Below are 16,190 nucleotides of genomic sequence, written 5' to 3' on the forward strand. Positions count from 1 at the left end.
TTTTTCAATTTGCTTTTGAGTTGAACACATAGACTAAATGAACTGGTTTTTTTTCTTCTGGTTACAGATAAAAGCTATGAAGGATCTGTATCTACTTGAATTGTGTGACACTCACCAGAAAGTTCTTTCCAAATTACAACAGGTAAGTTAGTGTCTCGTATCAAAGTTGGAAATTGTTCCAGTTTAAAACCATGTCGAATATTGTCAAATCGTTTAAGATAATATGTTAAAACTTGCAAAAGCATATACCAAAGGCATTTGATGAATACATATACTGTTGTGCAGCACGATTCTCTTCCTCCGCAACTAAAAAATGAGCAATTTGAGAGGCTAAAACTATCTAAAGATAAGTTGGAGCGTCTCATGCAGTTCTTACAAATGCCTAAGCATGAAATATTATTAGCTAGTTATAAAGACAAGCTGGGCACTTATGAGAAGCATATTGTTCATGCCATCAATGGAAATAGGCGGATACTATCAGCCCAACAGCTGCGAGCACAAGCACAAGCACAAGCACACGCTCATATGCAATATTTGCAGCAGTTACAACAAACACATTCCCGATTCACGCAAAGGCTTGCAACTGCAACTGCAGTCGGTTTTCAGAAGCAATATGTGATGGATATGCAGAAACGGTTATGTCCACAAAAGAGAGCTGCACCAGAGCCTTCATCAAGTAGGCTTTTTTTGCTAATCAATCTGCTTATTTTTAACTATTCAAACTATATTTTCTGCATGCTAATGCTTAAAGCTTCTGCTCTTCTGTAACATTTATAGATCTGACAGCTCAGACGGATAATCCAAATGGCGAAGATTGGCAAGAGAAAGTGTATCAAAAGGTGCTGCTTATTATGTTAAACCAAAGTTTACCTTTGCGTTTCTTCTCACTGGTTTCAAAAATAAAATCTATTTGAGTAAAAAGGATGTTACTGATGAAATATCAATCTAATGTAAAAAGCGTATACATGGTTTTTTGTTTGTAACTGTTTTTTTATTGTTCTGAATACAGATAAAATCTATGAAGGACTTGTACCTACCAGAACTGAAGGTCATACACCTGAAAATTCTCTCCAGATTGCAGCAGGTAATTAAGTTGGTATATAATACTATTTGACAATAGTATTATCTTGCAAAAGCATACAGCCTAAGGAAATTGTTTATTTATAAACCTACTGTAAACATTTTGTTGTGCAGTACGATTCTCTTCCTGAACAACCAAAAAACGAGTTCCATGCGCAGCTGAAAGTCGTTAAAAAGATGTTGGAGCATTTCATGCGATTTTTACAAATCCCTAAGCATGAAATATTAGCTATTCATAAAGACAAGGCAGTTTCTTATGAGAAGCAGATTATTCATATGATCAATGCAAATAGGCGGTCTCGCTCTCGACCACAAAATACAGTGAGTGGGCCACAACACTAGAACTTTTATATTTCATGATATCTTGGAGAACTGCTTAATTTTGTTATCTTTTTTTGAAGTTGTGATACCGTGGCAATTTTTTACGTTTGTATATGTTAACTAAAACTTATGTTTTTTTTCGCATCTTCCTAATATCGTGCCATCTAATAATATTCAACAAGTGATGTCACAGAGCAAGCACAATAAAAATGGTTCAACCGGAATGCAAGGCTCTTCTAGTTTATCGTTTGAATCATCACCTGTCAGTGGCTTACACCAACCCACCATGGCAAGTGGTGCCAGTCCAAGTTCAAGCTTGCAGAACATTCCAAACATGTCTAGTGTTCAACAAAACCAGCTCATTGGTGACACCAGCATGGAATCGGATGATTGGAGGGATCAAGTGCAAGCAAATTCACGAGAAAGGATAATATCCAAGATGTATGCACCAATATCCCATGCTGTCAAACTTTGATGGTAATAGTGTAGACCCTTAGATCCAGGTATTTCATATAACACATCATTTAATACCGTGCCATAAATTTTTATAAATATGATCTTTGCAGGTATACAAGTTTATAAATTAGTAGTGAGTTGGCTCTAACAACTGCAATTTGATATTGTATGCAGGGGCGGTTCTTTCCTTGGGCCAGGTCGACCAGCTTTTTCGCTCAGTAGTGCAATTTTTCTGAAAACAAAAAATAAATTATATGTATTGAGTTTGGCCCACCTAGATTAATTGTTCAAGATCCGCTACTGATTGAATGACATTTTGGGAAAGTTGCTTAATCTTATAGCCTTTCTTTGAAGTTATGCTACCCTGGCAGCAAGTATAGTTAGAGAGGGGGTAAAAAATTGTTTAAATCAACTAACCTTTCATTTCAAAACAGAATTTAAGCTCTTGCTATACTTCCAATTTGCAAGATTCCTCATTTGCTCATAACATGTCCTCTTTTAACACCCTTCATCCGCTTATAGGGTTCTTGCTTGTTAACAAGTCATTAGAATTTGCTTCGAAAGTTACGCGAGAATTAATCATTAGTAGGAGGTGAGTATCGTTAATAAGTTGCTATTGATCATCGGTGGTAGTTGTGAACAGTAGCCAAACGCGAGCAGTGGTAAGTGATAATTGATTGTCATCGACAGCAAGTTGGTGCGATTAGGTTTTGTCATCGACACCGGGTTGCTGTTAATATGCAATTAGTCAGTGTCCCGATGCTGCGTTGCCGACAATATAATATGCAGTCATCATTGGTTTTATTTTATCAAGCCTCTTAAAGATATGTTTATTGTTTATCATGTTGTAATCACATTAGCATTTTTCTTTTCTTTACAATCTAAACTAAATAATTATTTTAATATCATAATGACAAACTATAAATTTGATCTAGGATTGTGTTGAGACTTTAGATCACCATGTGACAAATACTGGTATTTTTTATTAATTATATCACAAATATGGAAGCATAGCTCTTCACGTTACAACAAATGTACTTTCAATATAAATTAAAAATATGATCCACTAACAACTTTTGATCAAACATAAGAAATTTTTAAATCTACTCGAGACAACAAAACCGTAATGTCGAAAATCAAAATACAACTTTTGACTAAAGCAATAAAACTTTAGCTAAGATAATTCCAATCTTGTTAACAACCTCCAACACATCATAACCCGACAACGTAATGCCACAACAGGTTGGGAAGCATAACCCTACTTGTTTATGCTGCTTAATTATCAGTTGCAGTTTCTACTGCCATATCATCTACAAATTCCAAAAGTGTTGCTGTAACTAAAAAATAGTTAGGACACTTGGGGCATTGCAGTCCACATGCACAACATGTTAGCAATTCTAACAATAACTTCAGTATGTGAAATTGACTTAAAGGAATATGGATCAAACCTCAAACATGCCAAAAAAGTTTTAAGTTACTTTAAGTCAGTTCGGTTTTGGTTTCATTTTTTTCATCCATATCAGTTCGATTTCAGTTTTTTTTGTTTTCATTTCAGTTCGGTTTCGATTTTTTCAGTTTCCAAATACCATTAACTTGACCCTAAATTATCAATTTTCCTCTTGGTTCTAGTCAAACAGGCCAAATAAAGTGTTTAAGCCAACCGGCTCGATTAAAATTTTTTAGCCAAACAGGTGGAATAGACCTTTTTAGCCAAAGTTGACCTTTTTGGTGGTAAAAGTTCACAAAAAAAAAAAAATCAATGGTGTTCGACGGATAAAATCTTTTATTTTTCAGTAATAACCAAAATCTTTTAATAAAACGATTTAGTATATCTTTAACTTATTTGACCCATTTTCCTGTTAGTTCTTTTAATATGGCCCATTTGAAACCGACCCGAACTCACTTACTGATCCGACCCGAAGCCACCCATAACCTGAGTAAAAAAACACTTTACTTACCAGAACCTGACCTAAAGCAACCCAAAACTCGATTAAACAACAAAAAAAAATATTGAACCTGACTCGATGCAGCCCAAAACCTGATTAAACAACACCTGAAACCGAACACCTCTGATTAAATAAGCTTACTTTTGTTTGGGCTCGGGCGCATTTAAGTTCTTCACGGGCCTGTTTATTCTTTTAGTCTCGAGCTTGTTTAAGTAATAACTCACCTGCCAATAGCCCTTTTGGGTTTAGGGGGCATTTAACATAAACCGCCAGTGGTTCTTCTTCCTCCACATTTATCAGCATTAATCGTTGCATTGGTGATAAAGTTATTGTTGAGGGTTGTCTCGCTTATGCAACAGAATAACTACCAACAATTATAACCACCGGCTGTCATACTCTTTTACGAAGAGTTGCAATGTTTCAACAAACTGTTGTGATGGTTCTTTAGCTATAGAAGGACTGTGGTCGTTCTGTTTTACATACATATTGAAAAATGCGTTTCGGTACAATCGCTAAAGAATATTTGTTCTTGTGTTTTTATTTCAATTATTCGGTTAAATATGTTGAGTATAACTAAAATCTGTTAAGTATATCATGAAAGTTAAAATTAGTCCACTCATTTGAAGTTCCAGCAGAAATTATATATATATATATATATATATATATATATTTGAACAGCAATGCATTAAAAAACAAACTCTGAAGGAGAGGGAGAGAGAATACACAGCAAACAAAGAAAAGAAAACAAAATAATACAACCCAACCCAGAAGAAATCGATGAGAATGAGATGTGTAATTATTTTTTATTCCACGTTCGCCAAAGATGAAATTGAATGAATACCCCGACCAATTAAATTAGCTGCCACTAGTTCGTTTATGAAAAGAAAATGAAGGAAAATAAAATTTTCTCTTCTTGTCTTTTCTTTTGACATCACTTTTTTTTTTATTTTCTTTCCTTCCTAATCTTTCTAATTTAGAAAGATACATTTTTTATTATTTTATTCCTTATTTTCTCCTCCCTTCCCTTCTTTTCTCTCCTTTCTTAAATGAAACTCTGGAACACAACAAATTTTTTCCATCCCTTATTTTCCTTTCTTTTCTTTCTTTAAATGAAACTCGAGAAGACCGTGTTAATGATAATCTCCAAACAAAACAATTTAATTTGATAGGTATTCAACTTTCCCAAATGCATAGGTCATCAGAATATCGTAGAAGTTATATTATCCTCGTTGACATCTTCAATGTTGTTTGTTTCCTCTCAGATTTTTTTTTTTTGGTTATCATTTTAGATCTCTTATAAAATGGGTACTAATATTTGAAATCTCTCTAAATCTACAAAATTTATTTATTATGAATTTAGGTTTTTTTTAAATTTATGTTAGTTTAAATTATCCAAAACTTGAATCATTTAACTAATTAAAATTTCTCTTTTTTTATGTAAATTCATTTTAAATCCATGATTCATATTTTCTGTAAAAAATAATTACACATCTCATTCTCATCGGTCACAAATCACAACCCTTACAATATATTTTGTATTTATTTTAATTGATGTGTAAAATTACTCACGTGCTGAGATTTATAGAGCATAAAATAAACCGAGCTCGAGCCCTCAGGATGCTTAACAACCATTTGGTGTATATAGAAGACTAGAAATGCGTTGGTGTTTGAAAGTAAACTGGTTAATCTTAGCGATTTGATTGGTGAGATAAAAGCATTGAGCTTCTCATAGATGCGTACTAGATAGAAGTGGCCGAGCTTATCGTGTATTAATCTCACTCTAATTTTGTTGGGAGTCAATTATCGATTTCTGGTATTTATCTTCGAATAATTCTTGTATTAATCTATTCCATCCATTTCGAAACAATTTCACCCAACTCATTGCTGTTGATCATCTGTTCAATTCATAGCATCCAATCTAACTAATCTATTAATGCAAAACATGTTCCACATGAATTTCAAATATGCCATCCACATGAGTTGTCAACTAATCAATTTCCATTTATATATATTCCAGCTAATTAACTAATTTAATAATCAACATTCCTTCAATTTTTATGTTAAATGATATAATAATGCATTTATTACTATTTAGTACTTATTAATTACTTCAATTAAACCAATTATTGCTTTCTTAAAATTATATTTTTAACTGTTTCTAATTACCTCAATTAAGTTATTACCTCAGAAAAAATGGTTGGTTTCAACAGCTTGATTTTTTTTACAGAGATATTATGAATTTACGGGTCAAAAGTGTTTGGTACAAGTTCACTACATTTGTGAATAAAAATTGGAGCGTAGTTGAAAAGAAGTTATAGCAGTTCATAATATTTCTCAAATAATTTGTCCTTATACTATATTTTATGGTTACCTCAAAGTTTTTTTTTTTTTTTGGTGACCTTTTTGGTTAAAATTGTGATCAAGCCGTAATGGACAAAACCAATCCGCTCATAGTTGGTAAACGACATAACCAATAGTGTTGTGACTAAGGTCGTTTCTTTATATGAGTGCACAAGCTTGACCAATTTCAACTAAAAGATGGTCAAAGTTATTTTATATATGTGTGTGTAAGATTCAACTTCTTGTTTTACATAAGTCTCAAAAACAAATGCAAAAGCTACAATGTTATATAAAAGTTTATATATAGAAACAAAGATAATTTTACTATTCACGTCATTTTAGTTTTTATGTTAATTATCAGGCTCATATTTAGTTCAGGTCAATGGCTTTTTAGTAAAATTAATTCGGCTTGAAAAAGGTTATGAACGGAAAGAGTTCGGTTCGAAACAGGTTGTTTTAAAAAAATATCAAATTGGTTCGGTCAAAACATGCTAGTTAAAAAGGGTTACGATTTGAATAAATTCAGGTCAAATCGTATTGTTTTAAATCATAGTAGTTTTAACTTAAAAATAAAATTCATCATTCATGTATTCTTAGGTTTGAAACTCCTAATTATCTAATTAAAACATTAATAAATACTTGTAGTTCAATTTAAATAGGTTTGAAATCAAATTAACAATAAGTCAAATTTTGTAACTCAAATAAATGATTCTTGCTTAATCGTTATTGATTTGAATTTTGAAAAGAAAATAACACCTTAAAAAAATTGGGTATGAATGGGAAGGGTTAGGTTCAAATAAGAAGTTTGATTTTCTTAAGAAGGCTAGGAAATAGGGTATTTTTGTCTTAACAATTTTATATCAAAACCCACTTACTTTAATCTCAAAACCCACTTACATTCATTTCAAAAATCCACTTACATAAAACTCAATTACATCTTCAATCATCTCCTACAACCACCGCCCACCGCCACCACACCCGTCACCCACCGCCACCACCTCGCCGGAAAAGTCCGAAAAAACACAATGGAAAAACATTATGAAAAACACAATGTAAAAAACAGAATGGAAAAAAACACTATGAAAAAAAAACACAATGATAAAAACACAATAAAAAACACAATTGTATGACATAATGGAGAAAAATACTATTGTATAATACAATTTTGGTAAAACACAATTTGTAAAAAACTCACTAATTTTTTTTTAATTTTTATATTACAATATGGTACTCATATTAAAGATAAAAAGACACTCGTTATTATGGTGAATTTGTTTTTCAATAAAAACATAGTAAGAAAAGTTGTGGACGTTTAAAATTGATGGGGGAATTTGGCATTTACCTTGCATGTGAAGAGAGAAAGTCAACAAATGTGTTATTTCTTTTATATTTCTTTTATACCCTTCCCCTTATGTTCACACTTGATTTCCCCCTAAACTAATCTCAACCCTCCATATCCAGAATCAATGGACAAGATTACTTCTTATTTTTCCTACAAAAACTATACTTCCTATTATAACCTAACCATGAATGAGAATTATGGGCTTTTATCTATTTTATTTTGTGCTTTCATTGTAACACATATGATTTTAAAGAAACAGAATCAAATACATTTTATTCTTAACATGAAAATAGTGGGAACCAATTTGCTGTCGTTATTAGCTTTATTTTTATAAGTGTTTGCTGTTATTTTTTGTTCGTAGTTGCTAATTTTCAATTATGAGACATTATAAGTATTTGCTTATTTATATTTTGTTGTTATTATTAGATTTCTTCTTTTGTTGATATAAGTATTTGTTGGTATTTGCTGTTATTATTTCGTTCTTGATTTTGATTCTTTTGTTGTAATTTTTAGGTTTTTTTATTTGTTATTATAAATAATTGTTTATGTAGATAGATATTGTAGTTGATATTGTTTCTTACGTTCTCGTTTTTTTATAAATTGATATTATTTCCTACGTTCTCATATTAAGACTAAAATACACATGAACATTCCCCTGGTTTTAAAAACATTTTTTGTTTTGTTTTGTTTTGTTTTGGGGTTATAGTAGTTATTGCTTGTTATAATTACTTAATTTTATTCTAACCAGTTGCCGATTAATAAAAAAAATTAACTTTTATTTGACTTAATTTTTGAGCCCGTCTATAAAAAGCATTGTAAATTTAAGGAAAATTGAAAATCAATCATCCCACCTTTTGTGTATTGGACGTTAATAATCTCACCATTAAAAATCACTAGCAATGGTCCCACATTTTAACTATTTTTGTCTCACTGGTCCTCCATTAAAAAATACTTAACGTCGTTATGTTTTTTCCCTAGTTTCAAACCAATGTTTTAGGGCTTTTGATCGGAATAACGATACGGATCGACCAGTGTAAAACTTATCTCAAATGGTGATTCAAACGACGAAACAATGTTTCAATTCGGGTGCTTGAATTTCCAATTAACAAAAATCAAGACATTTGAATCACCGTTTCGAAATAAGTTTTACATTAGTCGACTCATATCGTTCTTCCGATCAAAAGCCCTAAAACATTGGTTTGAAACTAGGGAAAAAACATAACGACGTTAAGTATTTTTTAACGGATGACCAGTGAGACAAAAATAGTTAAAAGGTGGGACCATTGCTAGTGATTTTTAAAGGTAAGATTATTATCGGCCAATACACAAAATGTGATATTATTGATTTCCAATTTTCCTAAATTTAGAAGTAATAGTTGATTTAATAAAAAGAATTAACTGTTATTTGACTTAATTTTTGAGCCCGCCTATATAAAGTATTATAAATTTAAAAGTAATAGTTTGATTTAAGTTGTTTTGAAAAAATTAACATATTCTAAACTTTTTTGATTATAATTAATAAATTATTTGCTTAAGCAGTTCTCATGTGTTTATTTTTTTTAATAGTATTCAACTATCTATCACGCATACTTATTTTTACAAACTATAAATGTTGCTTTAATGTGATAATAACATACTAAATTTGCGTGTGACATGAGTTAACGAAGGTTGGAATGAAATGACTCATTTAAACATAATGAAAATAAGCGTGTTTGATTGTAAATTGGAAATGATGAGTCATTACCAAAGGAATGGTTTTTTTCTAATAATAGTTATTTCCACTCCTCCCACCCTTCTTTACCTTATTTTCATGTTAATTATCCATTTTGTTTTTCAACAGCATTTCATAATTCTTATACTAAAACATAGCAATTGAAAACATTTTTAATAAAATGTTCTATAATTCCACCATGATTTGTTCATATCATTCTAAATTTCAATCTACCGATTTTTGTTTATATAAATTACGAAGCATGTTTAATTTATTTATATATATTAATTGGATAATGTTGTGAAAATTGGTAAAACAAATTATTTTGAATAATGGATAATTTTGTCATTCTTATTAACTATATTCCATTCTTTCGTCTTTTCGCGTATACCAAAGAACACAATGTATTGATGCGTTTCATTCCCAAAGGGTAACCAAACATGACACTTGAATGATTAACTGTATTCCATTCTTTCATCTTTTCGCGTATACCAAAGAACACAATGTATTGATGCGTTTCATTCCCAGAGGGTAACCAAACATGGCACTTGAATGATAGTGATCCATTCTATTCTCGTATCCATTCCATTCCTTTGTTTATTCAATTCTCTTACTATTCTATTACCTTATACCAAACAGACACTAAAATTTTTTAATTAATTGTGTTTGACTTAATAAAATCAGTTATGTTGATGAATGTGATGCTGGCTAATAGCAGAGCCATATAGAGTTCAGTGGGTTCGGCTAAACCAGTCTTCTTAATATACTTAATAAGAATATTTCTATATCATGTTATACGGATCATTTTTGTTTATAATATGACTAGTTTTAGAGCCCGTGTCATACACGGGATAATTCAAATTATAAAATTATAAATAAAACAAATAATTACATAGCGTATATGAAAAAAATGTATTACATCTATGCTTGTATCTATACAATGTGTACATAAATTGATTTTATTTATATCACAAAATTATTTTTTTAAATGAACTTATTAAAAAATGCTCGTGCAAAAACGTACCCGAAAATATTTCTTTCTATTGAAAAATTCATTCTCGGTGCCATATATGTATAATTGAAAGACTTTTGGTTATGAACAAATTTTGAAAATAAAGCTTCTCATACGATAGTAGTTCTAACCATTCAGGCTAAATACAAAAGGAGCGTTACCTCTATTGATATATTTATCAATTTACCACTAATTAAAGGAAAGTGGAATATTAAATTGTAACAATGGATGTTCTTCAAGAGCTATGTTTTTCTGAGCTATACCATGAAAAAGATTATGATAAGTTTCGGATGGCTTCTCTATTTTCTCATAATGACAACATAAAAAATAACATATTAACCCATCCAATTTTGTGAATATTTTGTTTTATTTGAGCATAGTTTTCCATGACATGCTTCCCATACAACATTATGATCACCATTGAAGGAAAAATTAATGTTAATATAAATATTTCAAAATTGATAAAAGTTAGAAGCATAAATAGGCATGGGGGTGGTATGTCGAAAGTGGTCGCAATCTTTTCTTACATTTTAATAGTTGAGGGAAAAATAGTCATTTGCCAAATCCCGAACCTTTTGATTATTTTAAACAATCCCTTAAAAATAAATTTTAAACCCGAATCATGTTTAAAATTCTAATTTTCATACTTTTGACAATTTAAATTCAACACTTTGAACCCATAACAAATTTGACAATAAATCTATTTTGCATTCTCAAACTTTTAAAAATAATCAAAATTTTCATTTTTGATCAGTAACAAATTTTTACCTAAATGTAGTTAATTTGTACCAAATAATCTATTTACCAACTTTTGACCCATAATATCAATTTTTAGCTCCATAAAAAACCCGAAACAATTTTCATTTGAGAAACATGATTTGTTGTTGATTTTTGAAATTCACCCAAGTATTTTGAAATATGTAGTAAAATAATATGTTAATATTTATATTTATAAAAATATATAGATATTATATAAATATAGTGTAAAAGAAAAGTGCATAATTATTGATATATTACATATATTAGGGTAAATTAGTTTTGAAGGGAAAAAATTATGAGAATTAATCAAAACATGACAAGTGTTCATAATTATTTTACTTTATTAGAATAGATAGATACATTCATTAATTATACACACATTATTTTTGTGTAACCTTTCATTTTTATGATCATAAACAATGCATAATCTCAGCTACTAGAAGTTTATAAGAGATTTATGACTTTTGTAACTATTGTTATTCAACCCGACGCAAACACGAGTTTTTAACCTAGCTATATTAGTACTTATAACAAGCGCTATTAAGATTATTATTAATAATAGAAGTAATCAGGTAAATAAATTTAATAACTTTAGATTACATAAATTGGATGTGGCTAAATGGTAAAGCACTCATTTTACTAGTGAGAGACAGGGGTTCAAACCTCACTATCACCAATCTATATGGGAGATAGAGGGATGATCCTGGCTTGCCAGGGTTCGAGTCCTGATCTTACCCGGTTTTACCGGCTCCTCGCTGTCGTGCCATTTGGCGGGCGTGGGGGTTGGGTTTTATCCGGGGAATCCCTCAATAGGTGGACCGCTAGGGGCTCCGTCCGTCCAGACTCGTGGCCAGCTCGGGCTACCTTTAGCTAATAGAGGCTGCATACGAAGTACCCGACGTTACTTAGTTGGTCATTCTAAAAAAAAATAACTTTAGATTACATTTATTGCAACCTCTATTGAGATGGGTTGTAAGGTGTGGCACAACACTAGAAAAGAAGACTATTTTTTTAACTGTTGATGCACACAACCGAACCAAACTAGGTCTCCATTTCAAACCTAAATGCCAAGTGGCAAACAAATAGTGGTTCATATTTTATTTTATTTTTCTTTCTCACTAGTTGTTCTTCTAGTAGTTCCGAACCAAACTAGGTCTCCATTTCAACCTAGGTTGCAACTTTTTTTAAGTAAAAAAACTAAATATATAAACTTTTTTAGATTTTCTTTTTCAATATTTTAGTATACGTTTATATCAAACCGGAATTATGTAAAAAAGATATGTTTTTTGTATGAGTTCATGAAAATTTATTTTAGTTCGAATTTATAAATAGGTTATTAGAATGTGAAAGAAATAATTATTGTATAATTATTGTAATATTATTAAACGTTTGAATAAAATAATCATAGTTCATAACTTCATATAAAGATAACAAAAGATTTAGTTTAGTTGACTTATGAATATAAAAGTAAAAAGTTAGATTACGTTGTGTTGTGTTGTGTATGTGAAATATTAAGAAACTAGTTTTTAATTAAAAGTTTGAATGAATTAGGCTGTGAATAAAGCGATGTCTTATGTTTTCTTTACCTGTCATTCGTTGGTTAATTACTCGATCGTCTTAAAATTGTTACTTTTATCATAAGTTAAAGCTCGGTTCGTTTATTTCACAAGCGTTTAGTTTATTCAATAAAATTAAGTAAATACTAATTAAATAATTTAAGCGTGAGCTTATACCTTCTCGTCTGTATAAGACGTTTGATTGATACGGCTCGGTTTGAGCAAGGTAGCGTTTGGTATGCAGTAATGACAAGGGGAATGGAATTATTCATTACGTGGGAATGAGAAAAGCGGTGTTTGATTGTTCAATTGAATGGAATCATCTATTACACATGGAATCCCATTCCATCAAAACCATTCCTTTCCACCCCACTTCTTTTTTTCATTCTATTCCTCCTTCACCCTACATTCTCAACAACAACACCACCTAACAACCACCACCACCACCACCATCGACACCACCGCCGCCGCCGCCGCCACCAGCGTTGCCACCGCCACCGTCGCTGCCAACAATGTCGTCGTAACCACCGCAACCATTGTCACCGTCGCTGCCTGACCATCACCTCCACCACCATTGTCGTTTCCTGACCACCACCATCGTACCATTGTCATCACTACCAATGCTACCACTACCACCCCTATTGCTTGACCGCCGCCACCACCACCATCGCCGCCAACACCGTTTTCGTCGCCGGAGCTATCACTGTCGCCATTGTAGTTTATTATTACTATTATTGTTGTAAAAAGTATTTTGAGATATGCGTGTTTTTATTATTTCTATTTCATTCATACAATTTTTTTATACCAAACAACATAAAGTAATAATTCATTTCATTCCTATATGTTAACCAAACAAAAAAAAGGAATGGTAATAATCCATTCAATTCCCTTGTCCATTCCATTCATTCTCCCATTCCATTCTCCCATCATTCCATTACCTCCAACCAAACATACCCAGAGTTGATTTTGGTTCGGTCGTTTGGGTTGGGTCAAGTCAGTGTATAGTTTATTTTGGTCTTATTCAACCGTTGTCATGTAAAAAATATAATTCCTAATTGCATAAATATGTATAAGTATATATTTTTCTAGTTGATATATAACTACTTGAGCAATTTTAAGTTGTTAGCTCTAGCCTATATATTTATACCAGTTAAATATTTGTTTTAAGGTTTTTTTGTATGAAAGTAAATTATAAAAAGATACGTGTAATCTAATAGAAATAGAAAAGATAATAAGTGAAAATAAATAAAAGGTAAAAAATAGAGAACAGTGATTTTTAAATGAACTCAACGGTTTCATAATTTAATATTTTTGTAAAAAATTTACATTATAAAAAGAGCATTTTATTCTTTTTAATTTGAGAATGATATTGCTATAGTTTTTCAACTAAAAATTAACATGTTACGTATCCAGTGGTGGACCCAGGAGTTTTTGCCAATGGGGTCCTAGTTTTTTCGGTTTACAAATTTTTCGGGTCAGGTCAGGTTGAGATGAGGAACATAATAAAACATAGAAATACGGTTTCATTGGAAACGAGTAAGTAGAAAGAATCTAGATTAGAAACTAGATAGAACATAGACTTTTAATTCATTTTATTCATACCTGGAAAACACAAACGTAAGCTTATATATATAATCTTACATACAGGACTAAAACATAAAAAATAACTCTAACACAAATAAATGATTAATTATAATATACATAAACAAGATAAGTAATAAAAGAATATGCAAAACCCGCATTGCCATCTACAGATAAATGATTAATTATAATATACATAAACAAGATAAGTAATAAAAGAATGTTGCATGGTGATAATGGCTACATGGGAGAAACTAATGAAAGGCATAAATACCCTAAATAAATAACTAATATTGACTAGGATATGAAAAAAAAATACAACAAAAACAGAGCATGGAGAGACTTGAACCTACAACCTCTCAAAGGTAAAACAAGAGATTTTCCACCAGACCAGTTCAACTTTAATAGTAAGGGTTCCAAGTATTAATTTTATGGGTTCCTTACAAATTTTAATATACCGCCTCTAGGTAATTTTTAAAAAAACATTGGTGTCCCGGGACCCCGGCCCGACCTATGTGGGTCTGCCCTTGTACGTATCGGTATTCACGGTCGGGTTTTATGCTAAACCAGTGAGCCCAATCTTTAGTAACAATTTTTTGTCATCAAAACAAAACCTGAACCGTTGAAAATTGAAATCAAACCATTACTAAAAGCATGGTTCCGATTTGGTTTAATACATTTCAATGTCTAAAACGAACAGTGAATACCCATAATTATCATGTGATTATCAGGGTTTGTGTTCAAATACCCGCTGCATTGCGTGACCACTGGTTTAACATATATTAAAAACGATTTTACTGAGTATTTTGGTACCTTAACACTAACTTAACATGATATGACTAACCGAGTTGGTAAAGTGGACGAAAATGACAACTTTTAGAAACCACAAAGACAAAAATAGCAAAAAACACTTTTTGGACTGAAATACAAAAGTGACAAACCCCGTGAACGAAAATGAAGTTTACTTAAAATTAAAAAAAAAATCCTTTAGAACATAAATATCAAAAGTTTCAAATCACAAGTATGGAAACCACAGTATACTAAATTTTTTTTTTGAAACATTTAATAAAAAAAAGTTTGAAGCTATTTACGCTGCCGAACTCTTCAAATTTGAAGAGCACCGATGATTCAGTTTAGTTAGACTATGTTGTCTTAACCAATAGGCTAGCTTCAGAGTTTGGCTTGGGCGTTCCTCCAGGAAACCATACCGCCGACTGTCACTTGACAGTCGTTGTGTTACTAAAAAAACAGAATTCTCTGATATAACACATAGTTGGGCGAAAACCTGGGTTGGCTCAGAATTCGAACCGAAACCTTCGCACAAGGCTTAGATAAAATCCATCGCTGCCGATATCTAAAAAAAAAAATGAAAAAAAAAGCTTTTAAAGTTGCTTGAAACGAGAATGAAATTGATGAATTGTAAATTGTAAAAAAAAATAAATTCTAAAATTAGAAAAAATAAAGATATTTATTCAATCATTTACATTTTGGGGGTTTGCCAGGGACGGAGACTACGTTGTATCGCTTCGTGCACCAAAACCCTAACTCCCACCATTTGCATCTGGTATGTATGTATGTATGTATGTATGTATGTATGTTTTCAATTTTGATCTTCTACTGTTTAGTTGCAAGATTCATATGATATTCATTTCAATTAATTAGGCTTAAGGGTTATTTTTTCAAGCTCCGGTTTGACTAGTTTACTATCCATTAAATAACTCACATACTTTTTAATTATTTTTATATATTTTGAGAAAAACATTAAACGAGCTCGAGCTCGGTTGTGTAGTGCAAAATTAATGCATACAAGTCCAAAAGAGGTAAACTTAAAAATACACAAGGCTCGAACTCGGGCTCGATAACTAAAAGCGCTTTGTTTTGAGGCCCGGGCTCAGCTCGTTTGAGCTTTTTATCGATTTGAGCTAGTTTGCACCCCTGTTGGTGAGAATTGATGGTAGGAGATGCCCAATGTATTGAGATTTGTATATATTTTTGGTGTTGGAAGCCTTTGAATGCTTGACACTTGAATTAAAACTGATAAAATGAGTACTTCATATTGATAAATATTAGTACCATGCGAGTAAAG

General features: G+C 31.4%; 1 protein-coding gene across 1 annotated transcript in view; it reads left to right on the top strand.

Annotated features, from left to right (window-relative positions):
• The window catches only part of LOC143543244 (uncharacterized), a 74,171-nt gene that overhangs the window by 54,807 nt on the left and 3,174 nt on the right, over positions 1–16,190 (top strand). The window lies entirely within an intron of this gene.

The sequence above is a fragment of the Bidens hawaiensis genome, unplaced genomic scaffold, assembly GCF_021521415.1.
Source record: "Bidens hawaiensis isolate Kalapana, Puna unplaced genomic scaffold, B.hawaiensis_p1.1 tig00013115_1, whole genome shotgun sequence".
NCBI lineage: Eukaryota > Viridiplantae > Streptophyta > Magnoliopsida > Asterales > Asteraceae > Bidens > Bidens hawaiensis.